Source organism: Suncus etruscus, chromosome 17, assembly GCF_024139225.1.
Source record: "Suncus etruscus isolate mSunEtr1 chromosome 17, mSunEtr1.pri.cur, whole genome shotgun sequence".
Lineage (NCBI taxonomy): Eukaryota > Metazoa > Chordata > Mammalia > Eulipotyphla > Soricidae > Suncus > Suncus etruscus.
The window spans coordinates 8,004,989-8,019,635 of record NC_064864.1 but is presented as its reverse complement, the minus strand read 5'-3'; the positions used below and the strand labels follow the sequence as shown (position 1 = coordinate 8,019,635).

Genomic DNA, 14,647 nt, shown 5'->3' with positions numbered 1-14,647 from the left:
CCTTTTAGGTAAGAGAAGCTTGCTAAGGGTTAATTTGGTTCAGTTTCCTGAGAGCTAAAGTCTTCAAAATTCTCTGCACAAATTAACTTGTTTAAGAACGCTGGCATTTCTGGTATGATGGTAGAATATCAACAAGTTTATGATCTATTAGAAAATGAGGAAATTCATTAGATTTCTAAGTATTCTCGAAAAACTCAACAAACTTTGTTATGGAAGTTCAAATAACATCACATTGAATCTCAGATAAAACCATTTAATTATTGGGAAAATATATGTGTGTTTATTTTTTGATTTTGGGGGGGAACCTGATGGTACTTAGAAATCGCCCCTGGCAGGCTTAGGGGACCATATGGAATGCTGGGGATAGAACCTGGATTCGTCCTATAAGCAGCCTATAAGGCAAACTGTCCTACTACTGTGATATCACTAAAGCCTCATTATATATGGTTTAAGAAAAAATTTGAGCTACTTTCTGTATTCAAAAATTTCTTAGGATAAAATTTGGCCATATTATTATTATTATTATTATTATTATTATGAACTATTACCTTTTTGGTATAGACATCATATAATGCTTAGAGTTAAAATAAAGATTATATTGCTTAATTTCTTTTTAGATTAATCAAATTTACTGAGTCTAGCCAAAATTTGTATATGTTTTTCCCTTTTCAAATAATGGTAGGAAAAAGAGCCAGGTGTAAATAATTTACTTTTAGGACCTGACATGTCAATATAAGAAGACAAAAAAGACAAACTAAGTTTTGAACTTGATCATAATGCAACAATTCTAAATTAATTTCCCACTCTAAACAGCTTTTACTAATTCGTATGGAAATTCAATCTTTTTTTACCTCATCACCAGATGGCACCAAACATCTTTGGGGGTGGTCAAGAGAGTTGAATGGAAATGTTTACTTTCTGGGGATTCTTTAAATAAAATACAACCATTCAAAATGCTAAATGCTGAAAGAATAAAATGTATACAGAAATTGAGCCAATTTCCATATTAAGCAATTCCATGCATTCCTTTGGCCCTGCAATGGATTAATTTCACATTTTAAAAAAGATTGAACTTGATAATCCTAAGGAAAGAGTCAAGTCATTTACTTTAATGAGGTAAAAAATATACAGAACAGAAAATTGGCCATTTTAAATATACAACTTAGTAATATTAAATTTGTTTGTAGTTCTGTGCAAGAACCTTATATTTAGGGTACTCTTTAAAAATTTTAATAAAGAGAAATTCGGGGACCATCTAAATAATTTAAAATGTTTTATTTTGAAATAATCATAAATTTACAAATGTAGCAAAATTAATTACAGAGCTTGTATTCAGTTTCTTTTAATCTTTAAATAATATTACTGGATATTTAAGCTCTATATCTATGTTACTGTGAATAATGATGCAATTAATAAATTGCAGATACTTTTCACAATTTATCTTATTGCTTCTGACTAATTATCAGGAAGTAGGTTTCTGGTTCTTATTATACTTCTGTTTTTAATATTTTAACTAAACTTTATACTTTTTTATCAGATTACCTTTACCATTTTTCTTTCAAAAAATAATTGTAAAAGTGTTATATTTCATAATTGTTTAGCCTTATTATTTCTCATCTTTCATAGATACACACACGCAGTATATACTAGCAGTAATTTTATTAAAAGTGTAAATTTGTTCATCTACACCACATTAAGATATTACTTAGTGTAGTGGTGGAAATTTTTCTCTTTTTTTTCTCCTTGGTTCTTTGGCCTAATAACTGACATTATATATATTTACATGAATAAGACAAATTTAATTTTGTGTATCTGGATTCCCATGATTATACAGTATGTGGCCAGAGCAAGATATTTCACATTGTTTAGAAAAGGAAGTATTGCTTTTCTGGAGAATCGACAAGACATAATATTTTGGGCTAAGCTTTTTAAATGATGAAGAGTTACTGAATTATTTATTCAGTCATCTTGACCCTTAATTCTCTGTCAATAGTTACAGAAGATCTTCCACCCTCCTAGTACAATGAAAATGTCTTTCTTTGAATGGATGATTTATCTCCTACTTGCAAGGGGGGGGGGACAAAAAGGGACAGAATGTCCTTTTTGTACTAGTTGTTGGCAAGTAGCTAATTATAATGATCAATATGCCAACGTGGCATATTATGGGATAACATATTGTGAACGTCTGCATCAGTCTGAGTGAAATATTTAAAGCCCAGCTTGTTTAGGCTCTTTCACCCTCTTTTGTTTATGATATAATTGTCTTATATTGTTGAGAATTGCATTCCACATAATTAAACTTTTGACTCCGTCCATCCTGTAATTTAGAAAATCGGGAACTAGAATGTCAGATTCACCCCTAATTTTACTCTTTGTCTTGTTTTTACTTCATATTGATAGTCCTTTCTTTTATGCATATGATTTGCAAACAAAACAAAACAAAACAGAAAAAAATGCAACAAAAATTTTAGTTCTATGTAGTGGCAAGAATACAAAGCATATTAAATCAATCATCTTGGTTTTGTACCACAAGTAGCTTTATTTTATTTTTGTTGTGCAATTGGTGAAACACAAATTTTAAGCAAAATGACAGTAGTGGTGATATTTTGGATAGAAAATTACATTGTTGATAGACCTTACCAGATAATTTCTTTCTATATTATAGTTTAGGAAAAAACGAGCATGATTGGATAATGATGGCTTCTATCATTTTGCAGTATCTCAGGTCTTTCGTTTTCAAACATTTAGGAAGACCAGTTGATTTTTTTGTCCAAAATAGATTTGTTTGTTTCTCCTTAAAAAATATCTAAAGAGGGACAGGAGTGATAGCACAGTGGTAGGGGCTTTTGCCTAGCACATGGCTGAACCAGGGCAGACCTGGATTCGATCTTTGACATCCTATATGGTCCCCAAGCCAGGAGCAAGATGTCTGGTCTTGACAGGGATGAGTCCTGCTCTAAATAACTTGTCATCAATTGTGTGTGTGTGTGTGTGTGTGTGTGTGTGTGTGTGTGTATGTGTGAGGGGTTTATACTAGAACAAAGATGCTGAACTTTGTGACCTTTAACTGTTACAGGGGAAAAAGTCAAGGTTGGTAGAGGTGCTAATTACAGGCCAACCTCAACAGTGAAGTTCAGTTGCGACCAGAAATTCAGAGAAACCACATTTTTCCCCTTTAAAATGGAAATATCTCTACTGTAGCCTCAAAGTTAGCAAATAAGTAGATTGAAGTCTTTAATTTGAATTTCTATGATTTCTAGCCTTAATGATAATGTGCATATGTCAGCAAATTTTTTGTGCTATGAGTCACATAATAAATATTTTTGTCTTTGTGGACCACACACATTACTCAATCTCCTCAACTGAGGCAAGAAAGGAGCCATAAACATTTGCATATATGAATGACTGTGACTGAGTTCCAATAAGGCACACACTCTAGAGCAGGTTATTTTTTATTAGTGGGCTATATTTTACTGAGCTGGATATATAGATCATGTGACAGAATTCTTAATTAAAATATATATAGATATTATAATATATAGATATTATATATCTATATAATGATATATAACATCTCTATATAAATTATATAATATACTATTTTAATTATGTTAATTAATTAATATAAAATTATACATTAATTTATATATTTATCATGTGTTAATAGGTTCTTGAAATGGCAGTTTTGAAAAATTAAAGATCAAAAATAGAAAAAAAGAGGGACAGAATGTCCTTTATGTACTAGTTGCAGCTCAAGTAGATAATTATAATGATCAATATGCCAAAGTGGCATATTTTGGGGTAACATATTTTGAACCTCTGCATCAGTTTGAGTGAAATGTATAAAACTCACCTTCCTTAAGGTCTTTCAAAGAAAACTCAAACATTTTTCCTACCTATTTGAAATCTGAGAAGAGGATTAGAGATTGACATCTAGAATCATGAATATAACAAATGATCTATTATTATTATTTTTGGACCAAATCATATTTTTAAATGATATGAATTCATAGTAATTTCACATAAAAACTGGTATCTGTGACTTTTCTAGAAAAACAGATGGCTGGCAAAATAGGCCTGCTCTTGGCAATAATTGATTAAAGTGGAAAATTACTTTAAACCTTTTTGTTAGAATGTCCAGTTTCTACTTCCTCTTTACTGTACTCTGAAACAAAAATCCCTGTGTCAATTGCCATTTATTATATCTCTTTAATATTTTATGATATCTATACAAATTTTTATGATACCCTTTATTCATACTGGCAAGTATAAATCTTGGGGCTCCTTTCATCTAACTTGCCATCTTCAGTCTAAGGTCATTGTAGAACAAATTTTAGACACACCAGATGGAAATTGGATGGGGAGAAAAGAAAGAAGAAAGATTTCTCAAAACTAGCAAGTGTTGAGAACTGTGGAACTGCAGAGAAAGGAGACAAGCATGACCTCTAGCACACCAGAGCTTTGAAACACGTTAACATTGTAGATATTCTTCATGGAAGTTAGGCTAATGTTTTTGGCTTTCTGAAGAAGGAAAATGATGAAAGTGATTCTGGATAACTTTGCTTTTTTTTTCTTTTTGTTTGTTTGTTTGTTTGTTTGTTTTTTGTGTAACACCCTTTAGTGGTCAGGGCTTATTGTTGAGTCAGCACTCAGGGACCATTTCTAGTTGGGCTCAGGGAAACTATGGAGTGCTTGGGATCCAACTTGAGTCACCCAAGTGCAAGGCAAATGTCCTACCAACTGTACCATGGCTCCAGATCCTGGATTACTTCTAAGGCAGAATGTTACCCGGTGGAGAAAGTACTGTTTTGACAATACATAATAACTTAATGATAGTTTTAGATATTAGAGTTACATATAAGTAACTCTATATTAATGAATATATTTGTTTATATTAGTGTTTTAGTATTTGTGTAAAAACTTTTTTGATACCAACACATTGCTATGAATAGAAATTGGGGAAGTTTTTTTATAATTTTCTGTTTCTGTACTGATACAAACACAATGCAGTGCAGTTGTTTTTCTAAAGTAATCCCATCTTGTTGAGGGTTCTAAATATACTTAAACATATTTTTATTTGGGCCACAATGATAAATAAAACAATATCAAATCATTTTCATCATTCCTGGTAGTGTTCTGGGAATAAAAAGGGGTGTTAGAGATGAAACCTGGGTCAGTTAATTGTAAATTGTAAACTCCTTTTCCCTTTTATATCTCATTAACACCCTACTTGTAACTTCTTTGAATGACAATAATTTGAATATGGAAATGATTTGATATTGTTTTAGAAAAGCAAAGTGGCAAGTTTAGTATCTCTCTAGAAAAAATTTATTTTTAAAAATAATCAAGAAAGTAACCTACAGAAAGACTTAGAAGTGAGTGAAGAGGACTTCGATGAAACCCTAGAAAACTTTTCTGAAAATTGAAAATTAAGTATGTTTAAGGAGATATATTTTAAGAAATAACAGGAGAACTAAAAGAAAACGATTTAGGACTATAGTTTAATTTCAGGCCATATTATATGGACATTTATATGTTTGCCAATAGCAGAAACAAGGAAACAAAAAGACTACTAATTGACATTTCTAAACTTTGGTGGGTTTTGTTCTTGTTTGTTTGTTTATTTTCTGTTTTGGGGCCACACCTGGTGATGTTCAGGAGTTAGTTACTCTTGGCTATATGCTCAGAAATGGCTCCTGACTTGGGGGACCATATGGGATGCCGGGTGATCAAACTTCTGTCCATCCTACACTAGAGCGGGCAAGGCAAATGCCTTACCACTTGTGCCACCACTCCATCCCCTAAACTTTGTTTTTGAAGAGAGTTAGGGTAGCCATGGAAGGATTCCTCCATGTTCCTCAGCCAGAGGAAGTTTCTCCAGTAGAGACTGAGATATTTACTTTTTTGTTCTCCTCACCTTATAGTACCAATGGTATCATCTTTATTAGAGTTGGGAAGTGTGGACAAGGTTGTAGTGTTCATTAAGTATAAATTATCCACAGGTCAATGGTTCCTTATATTAAGCATTCAAAAGTGTCTTCAGTCATATAAAATACCTTAGGGGGATTGAGAAAGGTAAGGGAATACACAGCTGAAACTAAAACAAATTCTTCTGTAGAAGCATAACTTTCTGAGAACTGACCTCATATATTAAGATGATAATGTAGCTTATATAGAGGAGCAAAATAAGGTCAATAAAGAGGAAAGAGAAATTGAAAGCAGAATGTCCTTATTGTCACTCAAAAACTATCATTTTCTCCAGAGTATAGAGATATAGACCAACCACACCTCAGGTACCCAAGAGTTCCCTTGAATGATTCTAATTACAAGGATTAGCCAATTTTTTTTTGAGGTCAAAAGAAAGATAAGGCATTCTAATCCTTGGGCCTGACTATAGCAAAAAATAAAAACTTTTGGTTTTGATAAGTTCGTCCTTGTCATACATGTAGAGAAAATTGCTTCAGAAGCATGCTTTGAGCCTCCTAGGAGCCATAAATTAAAAATAGGAGAAGATTCCAGAAGGCAATGAATACTTTTTCCATTAATTCATATTTCTTATGACAGACCACAATGAAATGGTTATAAATGGAAAGATGAATGGGTTCAGAATGTAGTTTGGATGGAAATAAAGAGTTCCTCTTTGGTTTTAGGTCCCTATATGCAACTAAAAAACAAACAAACAGAAAATACAATGCACATGGAAGGATCAGAAAAAAATAACAGACCAGAAAAAAAATTCCCAGAAAAAAATGTAGATGAAAGAACCAAAAATAGATGAAGAAAGATAGAAACAAGAATTAAACTAGTTACCCAGAATTAAAACAAAAAAGACTAACCGAAATAAAATTACAGTTTTATTCATAGCCTTCAATTAAAATAGTAGCATTTGTAATGATCATAAAGTGACCTGGTTTTCACAAATAAATTGAATGTTGCTTTCAAAGTAATGGCGTCAGAAAGAAAGAAATTCTGTACAAATCAGTCGATTCTTTGTACTATTTCTATAGCAACTAGAAACAAAAGAGTTGTAAATCAGAAATCTGAGTTTCTAGAGGAAAGCTACAATTCACTGCTTTTTTACTTTTATCAAAATCATTAAAATAATAAAAACTGTTAATCCCATTGTATTTTCTAAATAAAACTTTTTAGTATGTCCACATTAAATAAACAAGTTCTTTACTTTGAACCTCTCTAAGAGCCCCAAGGTAATGATGGAACCCCAAGGCTAATTATGAAGTTTTGCAAAATGTAAGGCAAAGGATATATAATTTTTACACTTTCTTTTTTTGGTTTTTGGGCCATACCAGGTGGCGCTCAGGGGTTACTCCTGGCTCTGTGCTCAGAAATCACTCTGCTCTTGGCCGGCATGGGACCATATGCGATGTTGGGATTCGAACCAAAGACACTCTGGTTGGTGGGCAGCTTGCAAGGCAAATGCCCTAACCATTGTGCTATCTCTCTGGCCCCAATTTTTACACTTTCAGAACCCAGCATTTGAATGAGAACATTTAGAAAAAGCATATTTTTAGAAATATTTTTAGAACTTTTATTTATTTAATTAATTTATATATTTATTTATTTTTTAGAAATTTTAGAAAAAAAAAACATTTAGAAAAGCATAATACCAAAAAGTTCTTTTTAAAAAGAATTTTCCATTTTGATTCATAACTCCATCAATAGAGGCTTTCAATCATGGAAACTACATATTATTATGCAATTCTGCTTAACTATTGTTTTATCCCAAGCATTTTCTTTTCCTCATCTTCTATACTGCTGTATATTTTCTGTTTCTACCTCATTGAAGTGTAGGAATGAAACGTTCTGTTCTGCTCAAACTGGAAACCCATGAAAATTGGGATGAACACTCACTTATTCATTGAAAAAAATATTTATTGGTGATTTGAAATTTCACAGCAGTGGGATTTTGTCTACTAGTAGAATCCTTGGGTTGACTGTTTCTGGACAATTCATTTCATGAAGGTGGTATTTATTTTACTTTTGCTTTTCGGGCCACACCCTGTGATGCTCAGGGGTTATTCCTGGCTATGTGCTCAGAAATCACTCCTGGCTTGGGGGACCATATGGGATGCTGGAAATTGAACCCAGGTTGGGCCTGGGTCGGTCATGTGCAAGGCAAAAGTACTACCACTGTGCTATAGCTCTGGCCCCAGAGATGGTATTTTATGGGACATTCTATTGCCCCACAAGATATCGACAAATATTCTATTGCTGTTATTTTCTTGGCATTGTCCCATGGGGTAACTCTTCACAAGTGAGCACCATAATTTGTTTTTACCAGGTTATGCACTCCTTGAAAAGTTGGAAATATTTCAATAGCTCAAGAGTTTTCCACACCATGCTACACATGACAGATAGTCTACTAGCATTTTATAATACCATAGAGTTTATTATACTAAATTCACTATTACTCAATTTTCTAGTAAATCAAGTTTTGCTAGCAGTAGAGAGTTCCTGAAGTTTATTCCAAAGGGCAATAATTTTTATCAAATATTCTATGATATAAATTACTGGGAAAGGTTAAACCTATATATACCACTTAGGGAATTTATGATGTTGTTAATCTATTGTTTAATTTGTTTAACCCAGTATAACTCAAATTTACTTGGCACAAAGTCCTCCTTTTTCAAGACACCCTTCACTATTCCACAGTAGTATGTGATTCTCTTATAGGGAAAAATCTTGCCTCTAAGGTACAACAAGATGAACCTCAAATAAAATTCTTTCCTGTGTGGCATTTCTGCTTCCTACTCTATCTTCTCTTCTTCACAAAAATTAATTCAGTAATCAGGTGTGAAGAGAAAGAAGAAAGCACAAGTAAAAGGATACGTTAGGATTTGTCTTCATACCATCTGCATTGAGTTTAATTCTGGCAACCATATTGGGTTCATTTTCTACTTGTGCAGGTCAAGCTTGAAATGATGCATGCTTTTTGTTTTCTCTGGATACCAATAAGAGAAAGTTTATTTTAACATCTGTTACTTTTTAGAAACTAAAAATGTAAAGGGGGTTAAAATGAAAAGGAAAAATCACTTCATGAAAAAGCTATTAGTACAGGAAAGTGAGTTGATGTTTTCACAAAGGAAGGAGCACTTAGAGAAAATTGAAAACAATGTAAAACAAACAAACTGAATATTATCAATGCAACTTATACTTCTTTCTATTGAGTTTGTTATCTGTAATGTATAGGAAATTACCCATAATAACACACTGCACCTTCCTCAAAAGTTCTGTTATATCAAAGTGATCATGGGAAGCCACTAAAATAATATTTCCTATGCAATAAATAATCTCTTATTTAGTAATAATCCCACAAATTTAGGAGACTAGTAAGGCAAGTCGGCAAACATTCTTGTTTACCTGGCTTTTTCATCAACTTAAGTAAATAAAATCTTGAACATATTTTATTTGAAATCTATAAGATAATCATATCCTGACCCTTTTAAAAAGTACCATTAAAACAAAGTAAATAAATACTATTTAACATTTTTATTCAGTGTTTCTTTAACTGATATAGTAGGTTTGGTGCTTTGTTTTTACTATATATAATGCTGATAAAAATAATCAGAGTTGATTTCAAGTTGTTTGAATATAGTGCACTAAGGAGGTTTTTTTTTAAACAAATATTTAAGGATCATAGGAAAAATATAGATTGTTCTAAGAAAAAAATGAAATTAAAACAAAATGTTTAAATAATAGTGGTCACAGGGCTGGCGCAGTGGCAAGGTAAGCCTTGCCTATGCTAGCCTAGGACGGACCGCAATTCGATCCACCAGTGTCCCATATGGTCCCCCGCAAGCCAGAAGCGACTTCTGATCGCATAGCCAGGAGTGACCCCTGAGCGTCACCGGGTGTGGCCCAAAAACCAAAATAAATAAATAAAAAAAATAATAGTGGTCACTGAGGAAGCTAAAGGTATCCCCTTTGGAATTTATAAGACAATTGAGAAAAATAATTGTGAATTTAATTGGCAAGATAAGGGGAACAAACAACCCAGAGAGGGATAATACAGAGATAAGCACTTCCCTTCAGTGGAGAGAAAAGGGAAGATTGCAGAAAGAGGAGTAGAGTAGTGGCAAATGAAGCCTCTCAATATTGGGAGCTCATAATAAGTACTTTGGATTTTCAGTCAGATAGGAGGAAATTGACAGGTTTTATGAAACTTGACTCCCAGATGGAAAGAAGATGAAAAGTCAGTATGGGAGTAAGGTCAGTATGGGAGTAAGGAGTCTGTAAGATGATACTGTAATCCTCAATACTTACTCCAAACAATTAGCTCATTTTGTCTTCTAAGATATTGGTGAAGGCTAAGACTGTGCCTCCCACCACGGAGGACAGGGGTCTGTGTTATTTATCTTTGAGTCAATATAGTGTATTGTATATATATAATGTTCTAAATAAATCCTTGTTACATTTACCATCAGCTTTATAATAAAAGCACCAAACCATACACATTAACTGATGTTTGTTTATAGAGTAATTGTTTTGATGCAAACTGGGTAATAAAATATCTGAATGAATAATATCATTTCAACTCATAACAATAATATCAGGAAGCTTCAGTAATTTTCTTTGAAGAAATGAATAACCAAAACATAGAAAGCAAAAAGAACTTTTTGAGATAATGCAATAAGTAAGTGATATAATGACAGTTTATCTTTACATTATAACCTGTAGATTTTTTTTTAAATTAGAATCTATACTACTACTGCTACTGCTCCTCCTCCTAGTGCTCCTCCTCCTCCTCCTCCTACTTCTACTATTACTAGACATGCCGGCAATGAATAACTCAGGCATTTGAATATGAGAACAGATGCCAGTTCATTATTCATACATTTCTATTCGATCTTTCAGAAGACTTACAAGATGTAAGTCAACATTTTGAAAATCAGAATCTCCTTCAAAGATTGTTGCTTTCATTTACCCTAATAAAGATGTATGCAGTTACAATCCAATGTACAATCTGTCTTACATAAGATATTTCTGTTATTTCCAAAATAATTTTAAGCTTAATAATATCACCTATATTGTTCAACAGCAGGATTCAAATAATGAAAACATGGGATGCTTTACTACAGCTTAATTTGAATCCTAGGTAAAAAAAAAAAAATATTTGCCAAACATAAAGGAGCCAAATTCACTGGGGTAAGAATTATTCTTTTCCAGATTCTGTGGGAATTTTACACAATGTAGGAATGAAGAGAAACAAAATCACATTGACTGACTTTATTACATTGATGTATGTGACTCCACCCTGGATTTACATGTAACTACCTGCAAGGCCCGCCCTTTCCTGGGAGATGTCTTGGGAAGGTTAGATAAGGCCTTTGACAGGAGGAATTAGAGGATTTTGCCAGCATGGAGGTCAGAGGAAAGATGGCTGAAAGAAGTTAAGACGCAGGGCAAGCTAAGAATGGCATGTGCTTAAATGGTTATGATTTAGGCCACACACATGGGCCAGGGCCAATAAAAATGTTATCTCTCTGGAAGCCTGCCCGTGAGTGAGTTCTATACCCGCTGCTTTCCTGGACCTAGATACCTGCCAGCTGAAGGGGTTGCTTGCCACGTGGCCTGGGATGGCAGAGAAAGGTCCGTCCATGTGTCCATCACCATCCAAGCCCATCTTAAGGGCTGCAACTCTACAGATGTAGCTTCACTGTATGCATCTAATCAACAATACATGTGATAAAATATAATATTATCAAATTCTCTCCAATATGAATAAAAAACTATTTTGGATCATCTTGCTATATTTATTTCTCATAAAAATATTTCAGGGTTATTTTTTTTTTTGCATGTAGCTGGGAAAAATTGTAATAGCTTTAACTGATTTTGATTTACCACCTGCTTTAACCAGCCCATAAATATAGATGTTATACTAGGAAACACTAAAAGTTTATTTCTGTGATCATTCTCTAGATATTGACAAACTGACCCATGAACCCACCAGCAGGTAAGCTCATAGATCATTTTCTCTACCGGCAATTCTTGCAGTTGGACAGGTTTGTCAATATTCTTCACAGAGGGTTTTGATCAAGGACTGCTTTTTAATTGTCTGGAAGATACATTAAATACCTACTTTCCCAGTGTTCTAAAGACAGAACAGTCACTTCAGGTATAAATTGCTCCCACCAAGATTTCTCTAGCTGGCTATTTAAAAAGCATGTTTTAAGTTACTGTTGCTTAGGAAATTTGTAATCCTATAAACAGGATATATATTTTATATATTTTAGACTTTAAAAAAATCTATTTTCTTGTTTTTAAATGTAAAGAATACAACTCCTGTCACTCTAGCTAGTTAAATTTTGCCTTTGAAATATATTTGATAGTTCATATATTTCTATTTATACTGACATGACTGTAGATTAAAACATTTCCATGTAAAGTTTTTCTGGTTGATTAACACCTTCCACTTACTTTTAGCAAATAGTATTTAGTAAAATGTAGTGAAAAAATATTTTTTTGGCTTTCGGTTTTGGGGTCACACCTAGTGACATTCAAGGGTTACTCCTGGCTATCTGCTCAGAAATTGCTCCTGGCTTGGGGACCATATGGGACACCAGGGAATTGAGCCGCGGTCCATCCTAGGCTAGTGCGGGCAAAGAAGGTGCCTTACAGTTTGTGCTACATTCTGTCCCCAAAAGGTAGTGAAATATCTAGGGGAGAAATGTAAAGCACATATGCTAATAAGAAATTACTAGAAGAAGAACAGAAGAGTTACAAAATATAGGCAAAGAGAGATTAAAAAAAAGTAGGATAGAAAAATGGTGACTAGATGCTATCACCCTTTCTTTTGAAAGAACTATATTAACTTCTTCCTAAGAACTTTTTCAATAGTTTCTTTTTGAGATCACTATAACCAAAAATGTCTTATAAGTCGGGAAAATGAAGTACAAAACATTTATTCTGATGTGTTTCTCTCTGAGAATAAATTAGCAGAAGAGGGTAATGATAGGATACTTGAAAATGCTCAAGGTTGGGAAATTTCAAACATAATAGTAGGTTCTATGGTAGGGACATATAGTGAGAGTTATAAAAGATATTACAGCTTTATTTGTAAGAGAAATGTATAAATTTATACACAGCTTGTTTGAGATGTTAATTAAGATAGTCTTGATTCTCATAGTGATAAGCATAAGGTAAGTCTAGTGTATTGTATGTTAAAGATTTTCAAAGGAAAAATTAGATGTCTTTTAATGAGTATGACCACTCAATTGCATTGGGTCAATGCTAAACTCTGTTCCCTGAAAAGAGATCTTTGTAAGAATAAATTTATACTATCACTCGTTGCTTATTTTTGTTGTTGGATATCAGTCTTGATAAAGCAATCTGATAAAAGGCTTTCAGGTTAGCCTTAGAGAAAGAGCAGTTTTTGTATTTATTAGTTAAGAAGGCTATTGTTAATTATAAGTAAGAGCCTCTTTTGAACAAAGCTTTCTTGATAAACTAGTTAAAAATAATTTCCCATTTGAGAGATAAAAGAAGAAAAGATGGGGCCAGATATATATATATATATATATATATATATATATATATATATATATTAGATATATAATGAATCAGGGCCCTTCCCACCAACATTGTCAATCTCCCTCCACCAATGGATCCAGAGTGCATCCTTTCCTACCACCCTTTGTCCCCTGGCCTGCCTGTGTATTAGGCCCCTTTAAGTTTAGATTGTTAAAGTTGAGACCTCTTGATTCCATTATCATTGACTTTGGCTTGGATATTTAATTCTATCTTAATTTGTTTCCCCTATAATGCATCCCAAACCAGTTGGCCCCTAGCCCCCAGCCTTTCTTTATTCCTTTCCCCTTAGTTTTACAGAAAAATGCGAGATATATGGTAAAATAATCTGCACCCCAAGGTTCTATAAAAAAGGCACAACCCCTGATTTAAAAAATAAGAAATAAAAATATAACAAATAATTCAAAGGTATGTGCGTGGCAGGTTTTTTTGTTTGTTTTTGTTTTGTATAGGACAGAAAATATGGAGAAAATAGAAAGTAAAAACCTTTGGATTATAAACAGGGAGACCTTTCTCATGAAACATCCTGGCATAAGACCAACTACAGGCTCCAGCCACACTAAATTGTCTAATACCAAAGAATTTCTCTGTGATTCCAGCAAAAGTTCTTCACAATCACAAAACCAGAAGACGTGGCACCCTTTGGTAGGTCCAAAAGCCAAGATCGTGATTTACAGATGACTGGATACTAGAACCACGACCAGACTGTATACATCTTGGGACCAATAAAAAAGCCCTAGTCTAGGGTTTGAACTAAGACCTGCACAATAAGCATGATCCCCAGTCCCAAAGGTCTGGCAGAGACAATTGTAACGGAAAGGGGCTTCTGGAAGCACAAAGAAAGACGCTATCCTAGGTGCCATCCTAGGTTCAGGGCAAAGACCAAGATCACCAACCACAGAAGATGGATTAAAATGGCACTGAGGTAACAGAACCTCTACATTCACAAAGACTGACCTCACCATAAGTCCCACCTCAGGATCTGTATAGATACTGAGACCTCTAAACACAGAGATCTGATTGTATCACCCTGGACAGAGCAGAAGTCTTCCACACACCAAAAAAAAAAAACAAAAAAAAAAACACCCACCACCGGAAGAGT

General features: G+C 33.6%; 1 pseudogene; it reads right to left on the bottom strand.

Annotated features, from left to right (window-relative positions):
* Positions 1 to 14,647, bottom strand: part of LOC125995012 (glutathione reductase-like) — an 89,999-nt pseudogene that overhangs the window by 17,696 nt on the left and 57,656 nt on the right.